Here is a 26,991-nt window from a genome sequence, read left to right as displayed (position 1 = left end):
GAGGCCAAGGATTATAGCTCAGTACTACACAGCTTTCTGGACATTCGAGATTCCAAGCCCCACAAAAGAGCCACTGGATTATAAAGAAAGCACATTTCTACCCCATTTCCACTGTAACATTTCCCTCTCGAGAGTATAAATCTCAGGCAGATGTTTAACATTCGTTTGAACTGAACCGTGGACTTTCACCTTGTACTTCTTAGAAGAGTAGAGGGTTTAAGCTTCCATTACTCATATTAATAAACATGTCCTAACCAGAAGGCATGGTTTTCTAATTCTTTAGTCCTGGGTCTTTGAGACTATTTTACATAAGCACATTTAGAAATACCCCACCAGATCAGGGCGACTGTCGGCTTCAGGATTCTGTATGCGATTAAGTACCATGTGGTAGCAGAACATCGCTGCTGCTAGACATGGCTTTTCCTCAAAGAGGTGGTGGCATATTACAGGGATGCTCGAATTAAACATTCTTTTCAATTTCAAAAATTGATTCTGAAATCAAAATAATTAGTACAGTTATACAGTTATAAGTTTCAGAAGACTAATTGTACCACGGGCTCTCCTGTTTTGGCGAGTGGTCTTACTGTATTTATCCATTTCTCAGGCTCTTTCTCACACATCCAGCGCATTGGCAAGTTTTGTGGTCTCTCCCATAAAAATGTATCCTGAGTCACTATCACTGTGGCACCATCAATTTCTCCTGCACCACCGCAATAGTCACTTAACTGGATGGAGTCCCTGCCTCCACTCTTGTCCCCAGTCCATTCTCTCAGAGCAGCCAGCATGATGGCTTAAAGATGTACAGATGAGGCCCCAACACTCCTCTGCTCAAAACGCTCCATGGCTCCCTGCCCCAGTTAGTGTAAACTCTGGACTTCTGGCCACAGCCTCAAGGCCAGCTTGATCTGGCCCCTGCCCTCTTCTTTGACACCAGCTCCTTAGTAGCTGTGCTCCGGTCACAGTGGTCTTATTATCCCAGTAACAAACCAAGCTGACACCCAACCCTGGGGCTTCACATTGGCTGTTCCCTCTGCCCGAAATGCCTTCTAGATCTTTGCACAGCTTTGCCTCTTTCAGCCTCTGGTCAAACAGCACCTTCTTAGAGAGGTCTGCCTTGACCATCCAATTTAGAGCAGCCCCCATCATTCTCAAATGTTACCTTACTTTGTTTTTCTTCATAATCAGACCTTTTATTACACATTTGCTTGCTTTCTTGTTTACTGTCTTCTCCCCAACTAGATGGAATGCACGCGCTGTGTACCATGCCATTCTTGGCTTCGTTCACTGCACAATTCCCAGCACCTAAAATGGTGCCAGGCACACAACAGATTTTCGATAAGTATTTGCTGAGTGAATTCATACAGAGTTTTGATTATCTTTTAAAAGATTAGTCTAACTAATCTTTTACTTCTACCATATTTGCACCTTCTTTCTAACTCAAGTACCAAGGGCAATCATCTTGCATCAGGATTTTACTGTTAAATTATAATTGTGGGGCAAGTAGAGGCTTAATATCTGCGCCATGTGGAGCTTCAGTCATTCACTTATTTGTTCAAATCGGTTAAAATTTCTGTGCGTGAATTTCCTTCACTTCTCAAATAGAGTTGATCATGAAACTCACCTAGCCTAAATTGGGGTTTTCTGTGATGATTAAATATAGGCAAATACTTGGAATAACATAAAGAAATCTATTAAAATGAGATACCGATATTTTTCTCTACTATATTTTAATTATTACCCTTTAATCTTTTAGCTCTATGTGTTTATCTTCCTTCATTACCATGAATTTTTATACCACTGGCTCTTAGCACAACACTGTACACGCACACATGCAAAGAAACCACTAGTACTTTGGTCTGATAACCAACTTGTAGTGTTTGATTGGTTTTTAACACACTTATTGAGGTAAGAAGTGTGTTGGTAACTGAGAAGTTTTAGATAAGAGGCTAAAAGAATTATCAGGAAACTACTTTTTAAATCTCCAGAGAGCTCTGATACAAAAGGCCGGAGTGAAGGCAGTGGAACTGGAACCAAGTGACAAAGATGTGACTTTCCCACAGGGATCCTTTGGTAAGGACTCTTGGGAGGCAGAGGGGAGGCAGGGGTGCAGGGTTCAGGAGCACAAGCCAAGGACAACATCCTGGAAGAGAACCAAAACACGGATCTCCCAGGCAGAGCTTTTTACTCCTCATGCAGATGCAAGCATGTTACTGTTCACTGCTAGCACTTCTGGACAACGGACCTAGGATCAAAGCTGCACTCTGGCTTTGTCACCTCTCTTTGCACTGGACAGACAATTTGGGGAAACCCATGATGACGACTGCCCCTGCTTTCTCTGTTTGCTCTCAGGATCACATTCGCTGGCCAATTCAAGCAATTACTCTAAAATTTAATATGGCCTTGAAGAACTCCCAAACTATGTAAATTACTTTTTTTTTTTTCTATTTTATAGATGGAAAAAGAGGAGCCCAGAGAGGTTAAGTGACTTGTTCAAGGTTGCATGGCCAGTTGGAAATTGTTTCCAAGCTTAGTTGATTCCAAGTCTGTTTGAATCCAAGTCTGGCGCCCTTTCCATTGTATTCCAGTGGCTTCATGAAGGTAAAAACATTCCCTCTATTATTGCACGTGAGCATATTTCATTTGAAAGCATCAGAAAAGTATGCATTGCTTCAGTGTGTATTTTATAAAATTTTGCAGACCCATCTCTAGGAACTGATAACGACTTATGGGTACCAATTGTTTCAGCAACTATATTTTAAGTCACTGATATAAGAGAGGCTGGCTACTGTAACATCCCTCCAAGGTTCAAATCCCGGCTCTGCAACCTCAGGTGAGTTTCTTTATGTTATTCCAGGTAATTGTTTTGTACCTTTGCAGTTATATAACTTGTCGGTAAAATGGTATGAAGGTCCTTGGGTGGTGCAAATGGTGTCCTCTTAGCTACTAACAGAAAGGTTGGTGGTTCAAGCCCACCCAGCTATGCTGCAGAAGAAAGGCCTGGCGATCCGTTTCCTAAAGATTATAGCAAAGAACTCAGTTCTGCTCTGTAACAGATGTGGTCTCCATGAGTCAGAATCAACTCCATGGCAATGATTTGCTTGCTGTGAATAACCTAACATATATCGTGTTTTAGAACAGTGCCTAAGCATTAAGTGCTATATAAGTGTTTATTTTCACAGTACTGAGATACCAATGCAGATAAGGCCAGAAGACATTAGAGCTTATTCTTAGAGTTTCCCATCTTGAACATAGTTTTATAAAAAGGCAATTTCCAAATGGAAGCATCATTTCGCTCTGTAGTCTCTCCATGCAGTAATTTGAACCCATCACTAGATGGCGACAATGATTCATGTGACTGCGGCTTCAGCAGGTTAGAACAGATGGGTCAAACCCAGGAATCAGTGTCTTCCGTGCCCTGTGGCATCATGAACACAGGCTTCCCCACAAGGTGGGCCTTTAACAAAAGCATTGCATCAACAAAATTTGTTTTCTGAGGCTGCTCCGGGGCTCCCACAGGTGACCAGTTCTCCTGATGGCAGCCTCCAGCCTACCGTGAATTTTCACATCAGGAGTGCTCTCAGCCAGGTGACAGCCAGTAGTGTCATGATCCTGAATCAGTCAGATTAATCAAAGTGGGGTCCCACCCCCCCGTAGCCTCAGCATCAACTGGGAACTTGTTAGAAATGCAAATTCTTGGGCCCCATCCCAGGCCTAACCTGGGAAATGGGTGAGCCACCTAAGTCAGACGTGGAGATTAGGAAAGACAACCAAGAGGAAGGAGCTTCAGGGTTAAACTTCAGGCGATGAGTAGGAGGTCTCCAGGTGGAGAAGAGACACAGAACATTTGGAAAGAGGGAGCAGCATGTACCAGGGCATGGAGCCATGGAACAGTGGGACACCACAAGGGTTTGGTCTGGTTGAGAAGGCGTACTGGAGGAGGTAACATATTATAAATAACAATAGCATTACTACTACAACTAATAACTGACATCTATTGAATGTTAACTATGGACCACTCACTTTACTGAGCATTTTACTATTATTCATTGATTTAGGAGTCCCTGGGTGGGTGGTGCAAGTGGTTAAGCTCTCGGTTACTAATTGAAAAGTTGGCAGTTCGAATCCACCCAGAGGCATCTCCCGGGGAAAAAAGGCCTGGCGATTTGCTTCTGAAGGACCACAGCCACTGAGAACCCTGTGGGACACAGCTCTACTCCGACACACATGGGGTGAGCTGGAATTGACTCGATGGCAACTAGTTTATTAACTGATTTAATCCATAAACAAGTTTGCAAGAGTCTACTCTTATCCCTAGGAGTCCTGGTGGTACAGTGGCTAAGCGCTCGGCTGCTGACAGAAAGGTCAGTGGTTTGAACCCACCAACCACTCTGCAGGAGAAAGATAACGGAAGATAGTCTGCTTCCATAAAGATTACAGCCTTGGAAACCCCACTCTGTCCTATAGGGTGGGCACACAAGAACTCCTATCTCTATTTCACGGATGATAGTAGACATGGATATACTATTCTATTTTCCTTAAAATCAAGTGTTACTATTCCCATTTCTTAGATAGCCATTGAACTTAGAAAAAAGAGCTTTATTATTTACTTGTGCCAGAACCATCTCCATGATATGAAGTAAGTATGTATTTGTGGGGACGAGGACTATGTCCTTAATACATATAATTTTTTATAAGCATTTTTTTTTAATGCATAAAGTCAGGAGAAGTTTTACATCCTTTCTTTTTTCACTTAAGGAATGTTGCATTACTCTTTGGTCTATTAGCAACTTTGGAAATAGTCAATTTCTCATGACAATAGATGATTTGTGTCTGAAAAGTGGCAAGGAACGTACATTTCAATTATCTGACTCACTGAAGGAGGGAAGCTGAGTAATGGGTGAGTGATCTGGTCTGAAATCATTGCCTTTGGTATATTCATGTGAATGTAACTGTACTTTTCACAGTCAGTATCAGCACCTTTCCTTCCTAGTATAGGAGCATCTACAACCAAACTAAAAATTCAAGTTATAATTAAAGGTCTATTAGGATTTGAAACACCTAGTCCTTCCTAGATAACCTTCTGGAAGTTATTGGATTCTTTGGGATAGTTTTGAGTGATTTCACTTTCTGAGTAAATAGTTTTGGTTTTGTCATCTGCAAAATATTGGTATCAGATGAGATAATGTAGAAGCTCTGACAATCTGTGAATTTATGACTTAATGATCAAGTGGCACCATGAACTCATTTCAGTTTTCTTTGTACACAGTAAAATTTTTGTGTTGTTTTTATAAAAGAAGTTATCAGACCAAGTATTTCTCCATGGTTTTTAAAATGGTACTCCTGAAGCAGCTTTACATCTACTTTCTAGGATCACTCTGCCCCTAACCAGCTCAAAGACACGATTATATGATACATTCACACATGACGTTTGCACATCTAGGTAAGCATGAACATTAAGAACTTGGCAATGAGTTGTACATTTTATTTCAGAATGTCTTCTTAAAATTAATATATAATTAGCTTATCTAGATAACTTTTAAACTCCACTTTCAAAGATAAGGAGACTTGGTGGTGCAGTGGTTAAGTACTTGGCTGCTAATCAAAAGGTTGGCATTTAGAACCCACCCAGTGGGTCCGAGCGAGAAAGACCTAGCAATCTGCTCCTCTGAAGACTGATGCACAACTGGACCAATGAGCAACATCATGATGAACGGAGAAAAGATTGAAGTTGTCAAGGATTTCATTTTACTTGGCTCCACAATCAACAGCCATGGAAGCAGCAGTCAGGAAATCAAAAGACGCATTGCATTGGGTAAATCTGCTGCAAAGGACCTCTTTAAAGTGTCGGGGAGCAAAGGTGTCACCTTGAAGACTAAGGTGCGCCTGACCCAAGCCGTGGTATTTTCAATCGCATCATATGCATGTGAAAGCTGGACAATGAATAAGGAAGACTGAAGAAGAGTTGACGCCTTTGAATTGTGGTGTTGGCAAAGAATATTGAATATACCATGGACTGCCAAAAGAATGAACAAATCTGTCTTGGACGAAGTGCGGCCAGAACGCTCCTTAGGGGCAAGGATGGCGAGACTGCGTGTTACATACTTTGGACATGTCGTCAGGAGGGATGAGTCCCTGGAGAAGGACATCATGCTTGGCAGAGTACAGGGTCAGCGGAAAAGAGGAAGACCCTCAACGAGGTGGATTGGCACAGTGGCTGTAACAATGGGCTTAAGCATAACATTGATTGTGAGGATGGCGCAGGACCGGGCAGTATTTCGTTCTGTTGTGCATAGGGTCGCTATGAGTCAGAACCGAACTGACGGCACCTAACAACCACAACAACGAAGATTGTTGTTGCTGTGTGCCACCTAGAAAACCCAATAGGGCAGTTCTACTCTGTCTCATCGGGTCTCTGTGACGCAAAAATCAACTCGACAGCACCTAACAGCAATAGCAACAACTTTCAAAGAAAACGTATTATGACTATCGTATAAAAAGTTATAAAACTTTTGATTTTAGCTGTTTGGTTATTTTTAGTGCCATTTTGATTTAGGTCCTCTTTGTTTTCATCCCTCCTTGTTCCTGAAAATATTTAAGGTAATTTCAGCTCGCTTTATTCAAAAACCCAACCAAAAACCCATTGCCGTAGAACTGCCCCCTAGAGTTTCCAAGGAGCACCTGGTGGATTCGAACTGCTGACCTTTGGGTTAGCAGCCATAGCACTTAACCACTATGCCGCCATGGTTTCCATTTTTATTCAAAGTGGGTATAATATACAAAGTGAAGCAAACTTCTAAAATTTATACTACATAGTTTTTGTTTTTACCCGAGAGCTTTGTTTTATAAACAATAAGTAAATTTTAACACACTGGTGGAAGATGCTGTAAAGATATTTACTGCAACATAAAGAAACCCTTTAGAAAGTGAACTCCCTCTTAATATAATCTTTTTTAAGTATGCATCTTCAAATGCATGTTCACAAGCCTACCAATGTGTACACTCTTTGAGGGCAGAGCCCCTATTTCATTGCTCAGTATTCTCTCTGTATCTAGAACTCTTCTTGGTCCATTGTATGTGCTAGATAAATACTTGTTGAGGGGAAGTGAATAATATGGAATCAATATCAAAAACCCCAATTCTACCACAGTAGGTTGCATTGTGATTTAAATAGCATCATACTGAGAGGTAGTGATGGTGGAGGGCTTTGGTCCTACTCCTGGTTGCTAACTTTTTAAAGTCCTTTGATGAATGAGGTAATTTTAGTCCACCTCTTAGCAGAGTGCTTAACCCAAATATTAAATTCTAAATAGGTGTTACCGTTTATTGATTACGGTTATTTTTTGTTGTTGTTAGGTACTGTGAAGTCCATTCAGACTCATAGCGACCCTAGGCACAACAGAACAAAACACTGCCTGGTCCTGTGCCATCCTCACAATTGTTGCTCTGCTTGAGCCCATTGTTGCAGCCACTGTACCAATCCGTCTCATGGAGGGTCTTCCTTTTTTTTGCTGACCAAAATGATGTCCTTCTACAGGGACTGGTCCTTCCTGCTAACACGTCCAAAGTACATGAGACGAAGTCTTGCCATCTTTGCTTCTAAGGAGCATTCTGGCTGTACTTCTTCCAAGGCAGATTTGTTCATTTTTCTAGCAGTCTGTGGTATGTTCAATATTCTTTGTCAACACTGTAATTCAAAGGCATCAATTCTTCTTTGGTATTCTTTATACATTATCCAGCTTTCGCATGCACATGAGATGGCTGAAAACACCATGGCACACCTTAGTCCTTAAAGTGACGTCTTTGCTTTTTAACATTTTAAGGAGGTCTTTTGCAGCAAATTTGCCCAATTATTTTTTTTTACTAATGTATATATATTTTCTAAATAAGAACCTATTTTTACTGAGGAGTTTCAGTTAGATTTTTTTCAAAAGAGCAGTGAGCTGCTTTAGGGGTTATATATAAAATACCTTGAAGACTTGGTGGGGCAAGAACTATATATTACGAGACACTTACACATAATTATTATCTTACATTGCCTAACAGTCCAATGATATATTTGCTCATAATGATTAATGGGAGCATGTTTTTAAAATAGGGTTCACTGCAGAGCCATAAATATAGAGTTGTTCTTTCTATGACACTTTTCCTCTAAGCCTTTCAAGACTTGAGCAAGTATAAAATGAACCCATTTAATGAATGAGCGATTTGAGGCATCAACCGGTTAAGTCTGACTTTTTCTCTGCATGTGGCAGATGTGTGAGAACAAATGAGTCATTGCTGCTAATCCACGCTGCTCTATGTTTCACAGTATCTTTGGAAATTGCTCTCAGCCACACGGAGACAGGTGCACAAACAACAGAGATTGCCCACCACTGGCATCTGATATCAGTACTGTGGACACAGCACAATGGGATCCTCTAGTCCATCACTGTCCAGTAGATATAAAATGGGAGCCACGTATGTAACCCTACATTTTCTAGTTGTTGTTGTGTTGTGTGCTGTTGAGCCCATTCTGCCTCATAGTGATCCTGTAGAACAGAGTAGAGCTGCCCCATATGGCTTCCTAGGTTGTAATCTCTATGGGAGCAAATCACCAGGTCTTTTCTGCCTCAGAGCTGCTGGTAGGTTCGAACCACTGACCTTTCTGTTAGCAGCCGAACACTTAATCATAGTGCCAGCAGGGATCCTTACATTTTCTAGTAGCCACATTTAAAAAAAGTAAAACAAAACAGATAAAAATTTTAATAGTATATATTTTTTAACTCAATATACTGAAAACATTATCATTTCAACATGCAACAAATATGAAAAAGTACTAGTGAGATATTTTACATTCTTCTTTCATACGAAGTTTTAGAAATCTGGCTTGTATTTTACACTCACAACACATCTCAATTGGGACTAGTCACGTTTCAAGAGCTTGCTATAGATTGAATTGTGTCCCCCCAGAATGATTCCCAGTATTGTGTGGTTGTCTGCCATTTCGTGGTCTGGTGTGATTATCCTGTGTTGTAAATCCTAAAACCTCTAGATGTTAATGAGGCAGGAATACAGACAGTTATGTTAATGAGGTAGGACTCAATCTACTGGATTAGGTTGTATATTACTTTTGAGATATAAAAGAGAGAATTGAGCAGAGAGAAGAGGGACCTCATACCACCAAGTAAGTAGTGCCAGGAGGAGTGTGTCCTTTGGACCCAGGGTCCCTGCACTGAGAATCTGCTAGACCAGGGAAATATTCATGACAAGGACACTCCCCCAGAGCTAACAGAGAGAGAAAGCCTTCCCCTGGAGCTGGCACCCGGAATTCAGACTTCTAGCCTACTAGACTGTGCGTGAATAAATTTCTGTTTGTTAAAACCATCCACTTGTGGAACTTCTGTTATAGTAGCCCTAGATGGCTTAGACAGTGCTCAATAATCACCCGTGGCTAATGGCTGCCCTACTGGACAGCATGGCTCTAGTCATTCCCCATTTGCCTCTATTTAGGCAACGGAGAAGGCAGGTCGGTGTAGAGGAAAGAAGACAAAGACCAGCCCAGGATCATGTTCCTGGCTCTGACATTTGATATTAATGTGACTGTGAGCAAGTGATTTAATTTCTCTGAGTCTCAAATTCCTAGTCTTCATCATGGGGGTTGTTAATAACTGCCATAACTCCTCTCTGGAAGATTAAGATATTGTATGTGAAAGTGCTGTTAGATCATAAAGCCCATACACATGTAAAGCATTATTACTCTTTTTAATGTAGATTTACTCTCATGACTTGCCCAAGGCCACATTCCAAGTTGGTAGGAGAATCAAGGATAGAATCTGAGGCTTCTGGACTTGCAGCCATCTGCTTCAACTAAAGGTTGTTCATACCAAGCTAGCTTTAAAAAAAAAAGAACTTTTCATTAAAAAAAAGTAAAATTTGGGGACTAGAAGAGTAGTAAATTCCAGATTAAATATTAGCGTCTTCTTGGTCACTGTCATAATGTTCTGCAGTAAAAATATATAGAGAGAATATATATGTACTCAGAATTACAGCCAGCAAGGATTGGACTTTATTGCTGTCATATAAAAACTCATATTCTTCAAAGTTTCAAAGAACTTCTAAATTGAACTGTGGTTTGCCCAGTCTATTTATCTCCAAGATGTGGTACAACCACAAGGAAGTCCTTCTGTAGCGTGCCTGATTAATAAAACATATATGAATCAGTTCAGGCGGTTTTCCAGGGCTATTTTTGGTTACAGAGGTAGCTCATTAATGCCCATGTGTGAAACACCTCCTCTTCACTGTGAATCCAAGAGACACATGAATCTCTGAACGGAAAGTGGAATCGTTCAGTTCAATCTGCAGTACTTAGTGCCTATTGTGTGTAAGGCACGTTTGATATTTTAATGAACAAAGGGAATTTGTTTCTGTGATAACTTCCCTTACAGATGTATGTTAATTAATTTGAGGAAAATATGGAATCTAACAATATGTCTGATATCTGATTCAGGACTCTATTTCCAGAAGGTAAACAGATGATCAGAAAGGAAGCTCCAGATTATTTAAAAAAAAAGTTACACCTCTCCTTTTGCAGGGCACACAGAACTAGTTATCATAATCTATTTCCATTTCCCTAATTGTCTGTGTGGAGCCCTGATGGTGCTATACTTGAGAGCTATGGCTACTAACCAAAAGGTCGGCAGTTCAAATCCACCAGGCACTCCTTGGAAACCCTATGGGACAGTTCTACCCTGTCCTAGAGGGTCACTATGAATCGGAATTGACTCTGCAGCAACAGGTTTTAATTGTATGTGTATCATGGTTTTTGTATTTAAAAGGTTTTTGTCATTTTATACATTTGTTTAAAGTGAATTTCTTCACAGAATTTTAAAACCACGTAAAATATTTAGAGTTTTATACTAGGTGAAATTTTTACTGAGAAAAAGACATACATTCAAAAAGCTCTTTTTTCTTTTTTGACAAGAATGCCTTCTTAAAAATGGCTTTCAGCTGGTTATTTTTATTAGAAAACTATCCTGTGTAAGTTTCCGTCCTGCTGGAATTGACAGCCATGTTGAATTAAAGCAATTTTTATTTTCACTTGCTGAATCACTGCTGTTGACCATTGAATGAAATAGTTTATTGAGTAACCTTTACATTTTAACGCTTTTGCGCCCTAGTTTAAAAACAGAGTTTAATTTTTTAAAAGCCCAATAAAGTATCTTTTCCATATTTCCACCATAACTTTACCAGCAGTTCTTCTCCTCTGCCCTGTCATAACCACCTTCTGCCTTTTAATGATTTAGTTTAACATTATTGTTGTAATTTTTACTGGGTGAGCCCATCGAGGCCCTTCGCAGCCAGATTTTGTTACAAGAACTCCAGAAGCTGAGCCTGTCCTTGGTTGTAACAATTGTAAAGTTTCTCTGGATTGAGTTCAGAGCCTTACCCTGACGTTATGAATGTAACCCGAGCCTTGCCTCCTGCACCAGCTTCTCCAAAATACTTTACCGGCTTGAGTCCTCTAACCTGTTGCTTAGCTGAGCATATATTTTTCATTCAATGATTTTGCAGTACAAACATTTCATTTGGATAACATCTAGCTTTGATGGAATCCACCCAAAATAACTAGTGGTACCTACAGGAAAAATATACCATAGGAAAATCCTTAATGTATTTGCATGTCTTCAGGAGCTCAGAGTGCATTCATTCCAGACAGAATGGTCACATGGCCTTCACTATAGGGCTACACACTGGGCTTTTCTTTTTGTACAGATGCGCCTTCATCAAGAACTCAGAAATCTGAGGAATCTTAATTATTCATCCTTTCAAGTACGAAATCAAACTAAATAGACTATAAAGAGTCATTGTGTTATCACATACTGGGAAATATTGAGTTGCCTGTCCAAAAGTCACACTTAAGACCAGGCAACGGTCTTAACTATAGGAGGGCTGTGGATACTATGAGATAATGTCTGCTTGTCAGAAATGGATAGTATGATTTTTTTTCCATCAAAGTTCGAAAGTTAATGATGTACTCTATATTTTTATTGCATCTAGTGAGGGATCAATCAAGCCGTAAAAAGGTCTCTGGCATGCTGTTATTATTATTAGATTTTACTGTGGATATATTCAATATCACATGGGAATAAAACCATATTTGTTACATGGCGCTCTGTTTCTTACATCCTAGATCACCTTTAGGAACATTTTGTACACGTCACTTCAGTCATATGAAAGGAATCATTTCTTCATTACAGCTCATAACTTAAAACTATAAAATATGAGCCAGAAAAAAAAAAAAAAAAGTTGGCCCAATTAAGAGAAATCTGATCATGGTACAAAAGCACATATGGACATGACTGGGAGATGATAAGATTATTTTAATTTTCCCATTTGCACTTGAATTATTTATTTTACAAATCTCCAGATTTTGTATTACTTAAAACCCTCTGCTGAATCATGAAAAGAAGCTTAAGTTAGCAAATTTCCTCTGCAAAATCGAGCTACTCCCATCTGGTGAACACTTGGACGCCCAGTCAGCTCCTATGGAAATGATTACTTTAAAATTCTATTCAGCTTGCCTGAGCTTAAAAATTAGCTAGGATCACACTCTGCACATGTATTTTACTATCAGGGATTTGACAGCCTGGACTCAGCAGCGACGGTCTCCAGGCTTTTGCTGAGGCAGAGATGGGGATGGGAGGTAAGACGCACAGGCAGGCCCAATCCCTGGGTATCTGCCAACCCACTGCCCTGCTCCCACTGTGCCAGGGAGAGCCCTGGAGACTGGTATCTGAACGACTGAACCCTTCACCTGGGGACCACCCAGCGGCTGCTGCCACTGCCCCGCCCTCCCTCGCTTCTCCCACTCACAGTTAGACCTGGCCGGCTTGCAGCACTGAGGACCACGGTCCCTGCTCCTGCCTTTTGGTGACACAACGGGGCTGGGCTCTGTCTCCTCAGCAGAGGCTGCTCCACCTGCAGAACTGCTCCTGAAAAAGAACAAAGGGGACACTCACTCAGGTGGAAAGACAAGGAGAAGCCCAATTATTGTCCAGTGTCTCGTTTTTGGATCACAGGAGAAATTACACCCTAAGAATGTACAAAAACACACTTCTATAAGACATGCTATTATTTATCAAAATTTAAGTGGACTTTAGGGGATATTGTAGGCTGATTAGAAGAGAGAATATTTTTTTGTGTGTGTTTCTGTATTTGTAAGTATGCATTTACTTATTTTTATGCATATACTACATATAATTTTAGTCCAAATAAATAATTTGTTGTATGTCTTTATTGGAGCCCTGGTGGTGCAGTTCGAATCCACCAGCCGCTCCTTGGAAACCTTATGGGGCAGTTCTACTCTGTCCTAGAAGGTTGCTATGAGTTGGAATAGACTCTATGGCAACAGGTACATCTTTATTGCATGGTTGTATTATGTGCTAAGATCTCATTAATTCAACTTCCATTAATTTCTAAATTATAGACATCTGTATGGGGATATTAATACCACGTGAGACTTCTTCCAGCTCTGAACCAAATTTCAGAAATTTAACTCTGTTTTGAGAACTAAATACTGTTTTGTTTGGTGTGTTCCACAGGGACTTGTTTTGGAAATATTATCTACTTTGCTGTTCAATAAAGATTTAAACACGAGCAACTTCAGACATTCAGGTAAATAAAAAGATTTGAAAGCCAGGAAAAAAAAAAAAAACAAACCTAGTGCCATGGAGTCGATTCCAACTCAGAGCGAACCTACAGGACAGAGTAGAACTGCCCCATAGGTTTTCCAAGGAGCGCCTGGTGGATTTGAACTGCTGACACCTTGGTTAGCAGCTGTAGCACTTCACCACACCACCAGGGTTTCCTTGAATAGAGAATAAGTGAAGAATTGAGTATTCAGTTAGGAATTTCTGCAATGTGATACAAGTGGTATATTCTAGAATAGCACTGTTCAACAAACTTTCTGTCCTAATGTATTTGCACTGTTCAGTACAGTGGCCACTGGCCACATTGCTATTGAGCATTTAGTGGCTAGTGCTATTGAAGAACGGAATTTTTAGTTTACTTTTAATTAATTTGAATTTAAATAGCCACTTGTGGCTAGTGGCTACCTACTGGAGAGCGTTGTTCTACAGTTTATCTGTGTCTAGTGTTAACGATAAAATGAAGAAATACTTGAATGCCCGTCAGCTGCTGAATGTCTATAAAACAGGAATGCTACTAAAACATAAGGCTCAGGCACGTGGCCTTCCTTATGAAGCTCACGATGCTTGAACTTTGGCTCAGCTAGTAGGTACTCAGACATAAACAAAGTTTGAGTTAACCCTAGGCGATATGAGAACCTTTTGTCCTGGAAAGCTGTGGGATCTCAAATTATCTTTAGCAATAAAGTTCAGTGAAGGTAAATGGACTCAAGACCTTGGCTTTTCCAGTCCACTGCTCATGTGGTATGACTCCTTGAAGAAGACTGATAGGTAATAGAGACAGACAGGTAGGAGACACTCCATAAGCAGAGCTCCCTCCATGAAAAAGATACTCAGATTCAGACTGGATAGCCGGACCAAACTCAAACCAAACCCACTGTCGTCGAGTTGATTCTGACTCACAGTGACCCTATAGGACAGAGCAGAACTGCCCAATGGGGTTTCCGGGGCTGTAATTTTTATGGGAGGAGACTGCCATATCTTTCTCCCATGGAGTGACTGGTTGGTTTGAATTGCTGACATTTCACTGAGCAACCGAACAGGCCAATAAATATTTTTGTGCCTCTCTCCGTATCATTCTTCCATAAATATTTACCAAGCACCTACTATGTGCAAGGCACAATGCTTAGTGCTAGGGATATAGTGTTGAAAAAAACTGGATGCAACCCCTGCCCTCTGAAGATGCTTTACTGTATTAGACAGTAAGATTTTTTTCCAACGTTGTCTTCTAAAATTCTTTTTTTTTTTTCTGGATGTGGTGAAATAAGATGGTGGAAAGGTATACAGAGAAAATAGAAATGCTGAAGACCCATACCCAGGTAGATGGCCAAGCTTTTTTTTGAAATGCAACATTTGAGGCAGAGAAAATTGACATTTTTAGAACATGATATGAGTATTGTCATTCTACATTTATTTCACATTTATTTTCTTCTCTATGAACCAGAAGAATGTTCTTTAAAGTAATTATTAATTAAAAGATTTTTTTGTTGGTCTTGTGTGATGATACTTTTTTTTTAAAAAACTTTGCGATTCATAACATTTGTAAGAAACAGTGATACAATTGCCATTTATGAAGTCATCAAATTATTCAATATCCAAGCACCACAGCAAGACATGAAGGGAACTATTAGCTACACAGGCAATACGTAGCTCATTGTATTTCAATTCATCTTGAAAGAATGAGCCAGAAATATGGCAAAGTACTAAACTAGAACTATACAGTCAGATTCTCTTTCTTCTCCACACAGAAACTACCTAATTAAATGTACGGTCCAACCTGAACTGGTTAGGTAAATTCTCAGTTGTGTCACTATGGAAATTTAAGAAGAGAATTAAATTAATTCATCCACAACACATAGTGCTTAAAGGACCTGAAGACCATAAAGTCATTTCTCTGAATATATAAATTGATACTACCCTTGATTTAGTAGACAGGCACTTTGAAAATAATCAAAAATATATAAATTATAGAGCAATAAAAGAAACTGTAAAGAAATTTATTTATATAAATACTTTAGAACTATTTGTATATAAGAACTCTATACTGAACAAAATGAAAAAGTGAAGGGGAGTTTGCTTTACTCTTTAAAAGTTTTTATACCCTATGGAGGTTTTAAGGAGCCCAGGTGGTGCAAATGGCTAAGCTCTTGGCTGCTAACAGTTCGAACCCATCCAGCAGCTCCTCGGGAGAAAGACCTGGCAATCTGCTTCTGTAAAGATTACAGCTAAGAAAACCCTATGGGGCAGTTCTGCTTTCTCACATGGGGTTGCTATGAGTCAGAATTGACTTGACTCCACCTAAAAACAACCACCACACATGGAGGTTGCAAAATATGGATGAAAATTCTTTGACAATCATCTGTGTTCCCTCTCCTTGCATCTGGACCAGCTTATGACTGCCTTGACCAACAGAGCACAGTGGAAGTGGTACTATATAACTTCTGAGGTGGGTCATAAAAGGCCACACAGTTGCTGCCTTGGTGGCTGGAGCAAGAACCCTGTTCTCCCGAGCCCTGAGCCGCCAAGTAAGAAATCTGACTACCTGAGACCACCATGCTGGGGAGGCCACTTGTAGGTGCTCCGGTTGGCAGTGCCAGCAGAGTCCAGCCTTCCTTCCATTCCTGCCAAGGCACTAGACAGGTAAGTAAAGCCACCTTCAGACCAGCCCATCTGCCAGGTGAGTACACCAGGAAGAACAGAAAAACCTCCCAGGTGAGACCTATGTGAATTCCTGACCCATACAATTGTGAGATAAGATGTTTGTTGTTTTAATTCACTGGTTTTGATGTGGTTTCTTAGGTAGAATAGATATCTGAAATATATCTTCTTGTATGTATGAATCATCAATAATAAAATTAAAAAAAAATTGAATGTAGAAGACACACTGAGAAAAGTTATTTGCAAAAATTTATAGTCTTAATATCCTTCTTATATAAAAAGCTCCAAGAAAAAAATACTAACACCGTAATAGGAAGATGGACAAGGAAATGAACAGATAATTCACAAAATATGAAAAAAAAGGCTAATAAACATGTAAAGGAATCTTCAACCTCATTAGTAATTTAAGGAATGTTAGTTAAACAATGGATTGAAAAGTTGGTTCTCAAATTGGCAAGATTAAAAAATAATATTTATTTTGGGTTAAACGGGAGTAGAAAATGGCACAAACTTTCTGAAAGAAAAGTTCATATTGTATATCAAGAGCTTTTAAAATATCCATATGTTTTGACTTTTCTAGGAATCTAGGAATTCAGTTAAGAAAATAATTAGAAAGGAGGTAAAGTACTATATAAAGTGTTTATCACAATTCTATTAATAGGAGCAAAAATATAGAAACAGTCTAAGTGTCAATCAATACACAGTTAAATTGTGCACTTTGTATTGCAAAACATTGTTTCATTATTTCGAATGAAATTTTCAAAACGTTTCATTTGTTCATTCTGAACTGCTGACACGGTAACCCAAGCCTGTTGCCGTTGAGTTGATTCCGACTTGTAGTGACCCTATAGGACAGAGCAGAGCTGCTCCACAGGGTTTCCAAGGAGTGGCTGGTGGGTTCAAACTGCTAAGCTCTTAACCACTTTGCTACCAGGGCTCTGCAGACACCAGAGCAGAGTAGAAAGAGATGAGACTTTATGGGCAAATACACCGGACTTGAATCCTGCTTTGCTATTTACTTTTGCTGAATCTTTGGAAATTTGGTTTAACTCTCTTTCAGTTTCCTAATAAGGAAAATTGGGCTAAGTGCCTATACCACTGGGTGTAGTAATGACTAGAGGAAATTATGTACATGGTAGTAAGTACCTGGAAAAATGCAGTTCCTCAGTAAACATTGTTTCCCTTCTCATGATCTCAAGTTACCATCTGAGTTCCATATCCAATCCCACACCATTTTCCAAATTCACTAAAATTTCTTCCACTCTTGCCCCCTCTATGCACCTTTCCCACCGTTCCCTCCGCCATAGTCAGAGTGTTCTTAAAGACGACAACAGAAATGAATTAGCTCTGATAAATGGAAAAACAAACTGTGGTATAACCATACAATGGAATATTATTCAGCCATAAAAAGGACGGACACGTCACAACAAGCATGAACCTTGAAAACGTTATGCTCGGTGAAAGAAACAGTCTCAGAAGGCCACCGAGTGTATGATTCCATTTACGTGAAATCTCCAGTACAGGCACATCCATGGGGACAGAAAGCAGACTGGTGGCTGTAGGGGGCAAAGGAGGGGCGGATGGGGAGTGACTGCTTCACGGACATGGGATTTTCTTTTGGGATGATAAAAAATGTTCTAGAACCAGATAGCGGTGGATGGTTGTACGACACTGTGAATGTGCCACCAAATTGTCCACTTTAAGACGGTTAAAATGGTAAATTTTAAGTTATGCACATTTTACCACGATAAAAATCATAAATTAGCCTGTTCTCTTGCATCTGCTGTTGCCCGACCCTCCGAGCAGCAGATGAGGTGAATTTCAGAAATGTAAATTGGATGGTGCCATCATCCTGCTTAATTCTTGCCCCTCTCCACTCACTCCCCATAGCACTTAGAGCAAACCTAAACTTCTCTTCTGACTTCCTACTTGTCTGTTTCAGGCCTCACCTCCTCTCTCCTCACTCTTGGGTCTCCAGCCACACTTCTTCTTAATTTTCCATGGAACACGTGCTGGTCCCCTCCTCGGGCCTTTGCTATTCTTCTGCCTGGAATACTCTCCCCCCAGAGCATTGCATGGCTGGGCCTTTCACCACTGAAGTCCAACTTGAACATCACCTTCTCAGGGAGGTCTTTCTTGACCATCTTATCTAAAGTCAGCCCACTCATATTCACATTTGCGTAATCTAATCCTCTTTTAGCAGTTATACCTCCATTTTATTCACTGATAGTCCACCTTATCATCACGCCTTCCTCACTCTCCAACCCCTCCCTGACAGCAAGGAACTCGTTTTGTTTACTGTGATATCCTCTGTAACCAGAGCCAGGCCTGGCACACGGTAGGTAATAAATATTTGCTGGATGCCTTGCAAACGCTTCTGGTACTTCTGAAACACGAAACTCAGCACTGCAGGAGAAACAGCATCTGACGTTCTTTCAGAAACAGAATTTGTAAATTATATGGGCATCTTTAAAGGCTTTGATGGTTCTGATTAGAGCTAACTACGTTGCTTTAATTTAAAAAAGAAAAAGAAGAGCCACAGACAAAATCACAAAATGTACAATGATCTCAGGAGCGCGATGAGAGCTTCCCTGTCAAACCAGATACTTCTGAAACCAGACCACTACTCAACAGGCTCGTTGCTTTGAAATGAGTAATGTTCGCCTCCCACCAACATTTTTATTGCTGCTGAACGTGTGATTTATTTACTGGCTAAGGAACGAGTCTTAGTAAAAGGTTCCTCCCTTCATTACTGAAAGCGTTGAAAACATTGAAAGCTTTGTAGGCTGGCTTAGCACAAACCTCTAGAATGAGGACATGTCTTGATCACCTCTTGTTGACTGGATGGGAGTTAAAGCTGTCCCTCTTGGTATCATCCGCTCTGCGGGATGCTGGAACCTTGGTGGTTGGGCCTTAATGGCCAGGTATGATCTCAAGATTTTACATAATGAGATCTATTTCTGTAGAGCCCATGGGAAAATCTAAATTGTTACTTATAGATACTCCATAACATTTCAGAAAGTACATAGCTCACATTCACTCAGACACTCAGCCATAAGCTTTGTTTTCCACATAGCCTATCCCCGCCATGTTTGAATTTCCTCTACAAAACAGGGTGGACACATTTTCCTGATTCTTGAAGGAAAAGGAAATGCATGTTTATTAAACATGTACTTGGGGCCAGTTTCCTTGTTAAGGGTGTTATCTGCACAGTCTCATTTAATCTTTACAATTGTGCGATAAGCAAGTAAAGGCAATGAGAAGACAAATTTTATTCTTTCACACATTGTTGAAGGAGAAGGTGGGTGAGTCAGGGATTGGCAAAATGGAGGAACTGACTATTCATATCCCATTGACATTACCCCAGAGTTAGTTTTAAGGGATACTGTATTTTACTGATTCATGGCAGTTGCCTGGAGCATGACAAATGTTCATCGATCAACAATACTATTAAATTGGACCTAAGATTTGCTCAGGAACTGCACATGTGAGGTTTTAGAGAGGCCAGGACTTAGAAAAAGATAACCGGGTGAGGCACCTTGAGGTTCCTAGAAGCTATCCTTAGTTCTCACAGAGCAGAGCATGTGATTCGGTTCCATTACTTCTGGATAATGCTTGAGAGCTGGAGGGAGAAGGGGGAGAGGCATTTCCCTTTCTCCATCCATCAGAAGGAGCTCTTTAGTCTTCCAGCTGATTTTCATGAAAACTCAAAATTGTTCATTATCGGATAAAACTCTAGGACTGTTAAACTCATTTCTACTAAAACAGGATCAATTCTGAATTAACAACTCAATCCTGATAAATTAGAAAAGAAAAAAAATTCCTAAGATTGTCCCAAGCCAACATTGAGGATTTGCATTGCCAAATCACTGAACTTCTTTTCAGTGTACTATGGTTAAATCAAAACAAACAAAAAAAACCAAATCTGTTGCAATTGAGTTGATTCCAACCCATGGTGACCCCATGTGTGCAGTATTTCTTCATAGCATTTTCAGGCTGTAATTTTTGGAGCAGATTTCCCGGTCTTTCTTCCAAGGAGTCTCTAGGTGGGTTTGAACCGCTAATCCTTCAGTTAGTAGTGAAACACTTAACTGTTTGTGTCACCTGGGGACTTCTACGTTATGGTTAGAGAGACATTCATTTTCCTTTATTTGCAATAAAGTAAATTATTATTGTCTAACGACCACATTTAATGGTCAGAAAGTTCAAAGAAGCTCAGTCTAAGTGATCTGGTCAATGAAAGGACTGACAAGACCTAAATATTTAAAGTCTATCTGGATATCTTAGATTCCATTAGTTTGGAATACAAAAGGTGGGGTGAGAAACTAGCACTTCATTATGTGATTATATTTGAGAAATAATTACTTTAATTTAGAGAGCTGGAGAGAAGAACCTTCAAGAATCTAAAAATTAGGCCCTCATCATACAACTTAAGAGATGATATTTACCAGGAAATAGTCTATGAGATTTTCATTCCAGGTGCATCCTTTTGATGCTTTTACAACGGATAGTAATAGTCAAATGCTTCCCAGAAGTTCCTTGTCCTTGCTAAAGAAATATGGAAGGTGAAATTATAGACCTTTCTAAATGAAACCATTAGATGAAACTTCAGATGGGATAAAGTATAGAGAACATAATGCAGGTTTAACACATTGTCAGAGGCCTTCTAAATGACAGAGTTCACTAAAGAGTCTAAGGCTAAATCTTCATAGTGGTAAATGTTCACGGATAACCTGACATGAAATCTTATTTCAGTTATACAGACATTTGGCATTTTATGAGAAATGCTCGGATTGAACCCCAAAGTCAGAGGTAAGTGGATTTCTTTGCTGGGGCTAGCTACATTATGACATCCTGTATTCAAGTCATCTTCTTACTTGCATTCTAATTCATTAATTTGTTCATCCATACAATTAATTTGTAGAATAACTGATTGATTAAACCAACATTATAACTCACTAAAGATGAAAAGGCAGAATTAAATGAGCAAAGCTCAGTTCTTACTCTCAAGTTGCTGACGGGCTGATGGATCTGTAATCACTGGATGACCTGGGAAGCAACTTGGTTTGGGCAATTTTTTTAAAAAATGCCTTGGGCAAGTAAATTTAACTCAGTTTTCCCTCCTGTTAAAAGTTGGTTTATTCCTGTTTAAGACTAGTCAATGATACTGGTTCAGTACAGTTAACTCACTAATGTGATACTCTGAAATAATCATTGTACGTACCCTCAAAACAAAGTGAGAAATTTCAAGTGTCTTTGCAGTCACTTGTCCTGTGGAACAACTACAAGGGTAGCCCAAGGAGGAGGAAGCCGAAAGGAGGAAGCACTGTGCTGTGGTGTGTCTGGGATATTGACTGAGGTTCTGAAAACAGTCCATAACCTTGGTGGGACGAGCAGAATGGGGAACCAGGAGTAGATTGTCTCAGCACGTCAAGACCTAGTATGTTCCAGATACTAGTTTTGGTTTTTTTTTTTTTTGCATTTGAGCGTGATGCTTACCTACCACCCCCCCGCCCCCAAACAATCAAACTATGTTGCCTATAATCCAAGGTAAAATTTGATTTCCAGAGAAAGCCCTTTGGGGAAAAATGTTCTAAATTAAACCATAACATAAATAATAGTAATTATTATTCACTGAGTATGTCTTATATGACAGGCTCTGTGTTAAGTATACTTTATATATATTATCTCATATAATCCTGACCGCAACCGTAAAATAAAGCATTCTTCTTATTTTTGACCCAGCTGCCATTGAGTTGATTCTGACTTATGGCAACCTCATGTGTGTCAGAGTAAAACTGTGCTCCATAGGGTTTTCAATGGCTGATTTTTCAGTAGATTGCCAGGCCTTTCTTCTGAGGCACCACTGGGTGAACTCAAACCTCCAACTTTCTGGTTAGCAGCTGAGTATGTTAACCATTTGTACCACTCAGGGATTCCTCTTATATTTAAGAAAACCTTAAGTTAACTCTCTCTATAGATATGTGTGTGTGTGTGTGCATGTATACACACACACATATACACACATGTACACGCACATTTTAAAGACAGAGTTTATATCTGGTTCGCTTCTCTCTCCCCACTACGCAGTGAGTGGCTAATAATCGGTGCCTAGGAAATATTTGTTGAATTAAATGAAATGTCATTTTCTGTGCTTTCCCGAGGAAAGGATTTCATCAATCATTTTGTCCTTTGAAAACCTAACTTTGAAGACACCTATAGGTGGTGCAGAGGTTAATCACTCAGCTACTAACTGGAAGGTCAGTGGTCCAAACACCTGCTGAGAATTTGCATTTCCAACAAGTCCCCAGGCGATGCTAATACTGCTGGTTATGGACCAATTCTGAGAACCACTAGTAGAACAGTGGTTCTCAAAATTTAATGCACTTGTTAAAACGTAGATTTTGATTCAGTATACCTGGGATGGAAATGCAAATTCTCAGCAGAGGTTTGAGTCAAAATGAACTGGTTCCAAGCCCGAGTTCAAACCCACCAGCCAATCCATGAGAGAACGATGTGGTGGTCTGCTTCTTAGAGATTATGGCTTTGGAAACTCTATGGGGCAGTTCTACTCTGTCCTGTAGGTTGCTATGAGGTGGAATTGACTCAGTGGCAGTGGGTTTAGTTTGGTTTGGTGGGTACAAACAGCTTTGTGGGATAGATTAGAATTTCTGTTTTATGGATGAATAAACTCAGTCTTAACGAAGACAAGGGACTCGTCCCACGGGTATGAATAGGTATTACAAATTTTTAACCCAACTAAGAAATGTGGATTGACTCATCTCTGGGTTCTTGGGTCTGTAAGGAAGGCTATGGTAAAGGGAGGAAGATTAGAAGGGGCTGTGTGTGGATTGCTGGGAAGGAAGAATAATTAATTCTGATGAAAATGACTTTCGTTGCCTTTGGGTTAAAAAAAATAAAGAAATAAGAAAGCCAAGATACTGTGAATTTGACAGTCTTCCCTGGGGTGTCTGAGCTATAACAACTTCAAAGGGAATGGACCCAGCGATGCTGTGAGCTAAGGATCCCAGCAAGATCCAGCTCACATACAAGGGGAAGGAGGGTCACGGTGGAGAGCAGGCTCCCAGACAGCCTTGTTTTCCGTGCACTTGAGGCCCTGGTGTATTTGATCGTCCAGTTGATGAGTGGACCCTTGTCCACACTGCTCATTTTCCCGAAACCCCCCATTATGGCTATGGTGTGCTGGGAATGGAAGGCTCATAGGATGACACAGACTCTCTCTCCAGCTTTGATTAATCCCATGAGATTTTTTTTTTAGCATCCAGTCATGCAAGGACCATCACTGTCAAACATAATCACATGGTGCCCACCTGTGTGTGCATGCGCAGTGCTGTGCAAGGCCAGTGAGATGTACTTCGTTCCTCCCCTCTGGGAACTCTCAGTAAAAACTAGACAATAGACGTGGCAAGCAGAATGGGGCAAACAGACACACAGCTGTATAAACAGAGAAGTACAACCAATTATAGAATTTTGGTACAAGAGGTTAGCGCATGTGCTGTTTGTGTGCTGGAAATAAAGGGGAAATTCTGCAGGTTGTGGAGAACTCGCTGGAGTCTGTGCCAGGGGCAAGAAAAGGGTGATGGAGTTGGTGGAACCATTCTGCTTCTGTCAGTTAAAAGGGAAAGAAGCTTTCTTTTGGCGTGGGAGGAGAGGACTTTTTTCCTTCCCTGGTATGTACTTTGAGGGCACATGTATTGTTACTCAGCTCAGGGTTCCTTTTAAGAAACTCTGTTGTAACCAGCCTAGAGGAAGAAAACAAAAAATATTATGCAGGACACAGCCTGCCAGAGAGTTCATAAGCTGTCTTTGCACTGGAAACCAGGCTAAAAAGAAAATAAAAACCAGAATATATTATAATTGTATGTTCCACTTATAAGCAACTAGCCTATGCCAATTATTTTCCAAGGAAATGATTACCTCGGGTGATTTTTTTTTTAAGGGGCAACATTTTTGTTGCGATTGTCTAGCATTTACTGCCTTTGACATCCTGAACATTGTCAGAAATTAATCTGGAATCGTAGAATTCAGCTGAAAGGGAATTCCAGGCAGGTCTCTACCTCAGCCACCCTGGGCTGATAGTTATCTCTCTTCTTTTTAAATATATCCAGATAAGAAATTTGAAAACCTCCCCACGAATCTTTTCCAGGGTTTATAAAACCTTTACTGCCAATAAGATCTTTCCATCTGACTGAAATTTCTTTGGTTGTAGTTTAAATTCATTTCCTCTTCTTCTTTCCTCATTAGAGAAGAGGGTATTACCCCTGATGATAGCCATTCCTCTAAAGACAGCTGTCAAAAACACACCACAGACGTCTTTCCTGGATACACACAACTTCCGTTTAGGATGTCATCTATTTACAATTTTTTTTTGTTTGTTTTTGCCTCTCGCTTTTCCTCAAGATAAGATAGCCTGCTAGGATCTCTATAAATTGTGAGTTCCCGTAATTGATTTCATGAGTCTCATTCTAAGAATATTGACAGGTCGGTATGTCCCATTTCTCTGCTTCCAATTGGACCTTATTTATTAGGTCATAAAAAATCTAATTTATACTTCATGCTTTTCTGGAGCTGATGAGGTGGTAGTCTCAAGATGCTGATGGCCACTTCCTAGCTCTTAACAGCTTGGACAAGCAATTTATCTCTAGATATCACAGTGAGATGAATGCCTTGTTTTTCTCAAATATAAAATGAGATGGACAAAGTAATTTCAAGGTTTTATCTACCGTTAACATTCAACAATTCTATGACTATGTTCTGACTAGTTCTTTGGCCAAAAGGGCAGCTATTTTCCCTCAACTACTGATTATATATATATATATCCACAGCACTGGCTTGGATATATATTTTGTGATACGATTATAGTTTTGTTTTGTTTTTAAACAAAGGATACAAGAAGAGACACGTAGGGCAAGGTCTGGGGAGGTCCCCAACGTGAAGCTTCCACATGTCAAAAAGGGCATGTCATTCTCCCAAGAACAAATGTCTTTTACCAACCAGGAAGCTAATGGAGGTTGTGTCCAGAGCTTTTATTGGGGGGTCTCTTGATGTAACGACCAATATTTTAACCGACCGTGTCTATCACAGTGATTAATCCGTGTCATGCTACCACTGATTTTTCAAGCAAGAATCTTGAGTATATGTTTTTAATTTTTTTTTTTTTACTGAGGTATAGCTTACATATTTTAATATAAGTTGTCCCAATTACCTACTTTTGTGAATATGATACATTAACATCACGGGACTTAAGCTTAGATCTCAGAGTTTTTACACAAGCTGACTCATGTTTTAGTTTATTATTGCCTGTATGTTTTGCCAGGCCCCTAATATCATATATGAGCAGTTTTATTAAGTAACGTTTAGTCTACTGGCAGAGAGCTGGCAATTCTCACTCTCCTCTATCCACATGGATATGTTTTCCATCTTTCACGCCCTGGGATCCTTTTAAACACATACTAACAAAATATGATGGCACATACCAAAAGAAAAACCAAACCCAGTGCCGTCGAGTTGATTCCAACTCATAGCGACCCTGTAGGACAGAGTAGAACTGCCCAAGGAGTTTCCAAGAAGCGCCTGGCGGATTTGAACTGCCAACCCTTTGGTTAGCAGCCATAGCACTTAACCAGTACGCCACCAGGGTTTCCTGATGGGACATAGTTTCCTTGAAAAGAGAATTCCTTCACTCAAAAAACTTAATATTGAATTGAAAGAAGTCCAAAAAAAGGAGGGCCTTGAAAAAAGCCCATGGCAGAAATAGCTTTGGAGGTGGATATTTTTCTCAGGTGATTATTTATGGAGTGACCAATTTCACCTCACTCCCTTTAAACTTTTGCTCCAAATTAAGCACCTTCGACAGGCACATCAGGTTTAGCCACATCACCGGCATCACTTAAAACCCAGTGCTTGCTGAAACATTCTCAGAGGCTTTGCCATAAATGTGGCTGTTTTCTCCTGCCTTTTCATGTATCAGCCTGGCCTTCCCTTGCCCCCTTTCTTGGAGACACACCTTTAAAGTCATTTTCTACTTGACTTGAAAAAAGTACTTCATCAAGCTTAATAGCTAATTAAAGAAGGGAAGTCTGAATTTAGTCATTCTCCAGATATCAAAACATATTTGTATAAACTTGAGCCACTCTTATTTTGCAAGCAGGTGTCCAGCAATTTATTTTCCATCTCAAACAACACATCTACCTGGTTTATACGCTGTTCACCTTTGGGTTGTGGCCACCATGATTTGTTCTTTCCATTGCCCTGTGGGCATCACCGTGCCCCTCTTTCTGTCTCCTCAGCCCGCCCCCTCCAGACAGGACACAAAGCAAGCGTGCTGGGCTCACTGGCTGGCTGACTTGTCTGCTTATCGGTCAGCTGAAATTTCTTAACACTTTTTGTAAGCTTTGGTCCCTTCTTACACCACATACTGTACATGTCCCTGAGTAACATTTGCACTTTTCCACCAATAGCAGTGCCTGCTGGCTGTCGCCCAACACGGCGTAGGAGTTGGTGGTGAGTGAGAGGGATGGCATTCTGGCTCTTTCATTATTTTTAATTCTAGCCTGACATTCTGAATGGCTTAGAAAATGCTCTCTGCCACTGCTTTTATCTTCTCTCTGTCTCGCTTCCAGTTCAC

General features: G+C 40.2%; 1 protein-coding gene across 5 annotated transcripts in view; it reads right to left on the bottom strand.

Annotated features, from left to right (window-relative positions):
- The window catches only part of COL8A1 (collagen type VIII alpha 1 chain), a 186,192-nt gene that overhangs the window by 66,848 nt on the left and 92,353 nt on the right, over positions 1-26,991 (bottom strand). For 4 of the 5 annotated variants that reach the window (XM_049857921.1, XM_049857924.1, XM_049857922.1 and 1 more), the window contains exon 2: positions 12,853-12,971. The gene's annotated coding sequence lies outside the window, so the exon portion shown is untranslated. Of the gene's footprint in view, positions 1-12,852; positions 12,972-23,674; positions 23,920-26,991 lie in introns of those variants that run through there. The other variant, XM_049857923.1, reaches the window with a different exon arrangement.

This window comes from Elephas maximus, chromosome 18, assembly GCF_024166365.1.
Source record: "Elephas maximus indicus isolate mEleMax1 chromosome 18, mEleMax1 primary haplotype, whole genome shotgun sequence".
Lineage (NCBI taxonomy): Eukaryota > Metazoa > Chordata > Mammalia > Proboscidea > Elephantidae > Elephas > Elephas maximus.
Note: the sequence above shows the minus strand (reverse complement) of the source record. Positions and strands in the feature narration are given on the sequence as shown.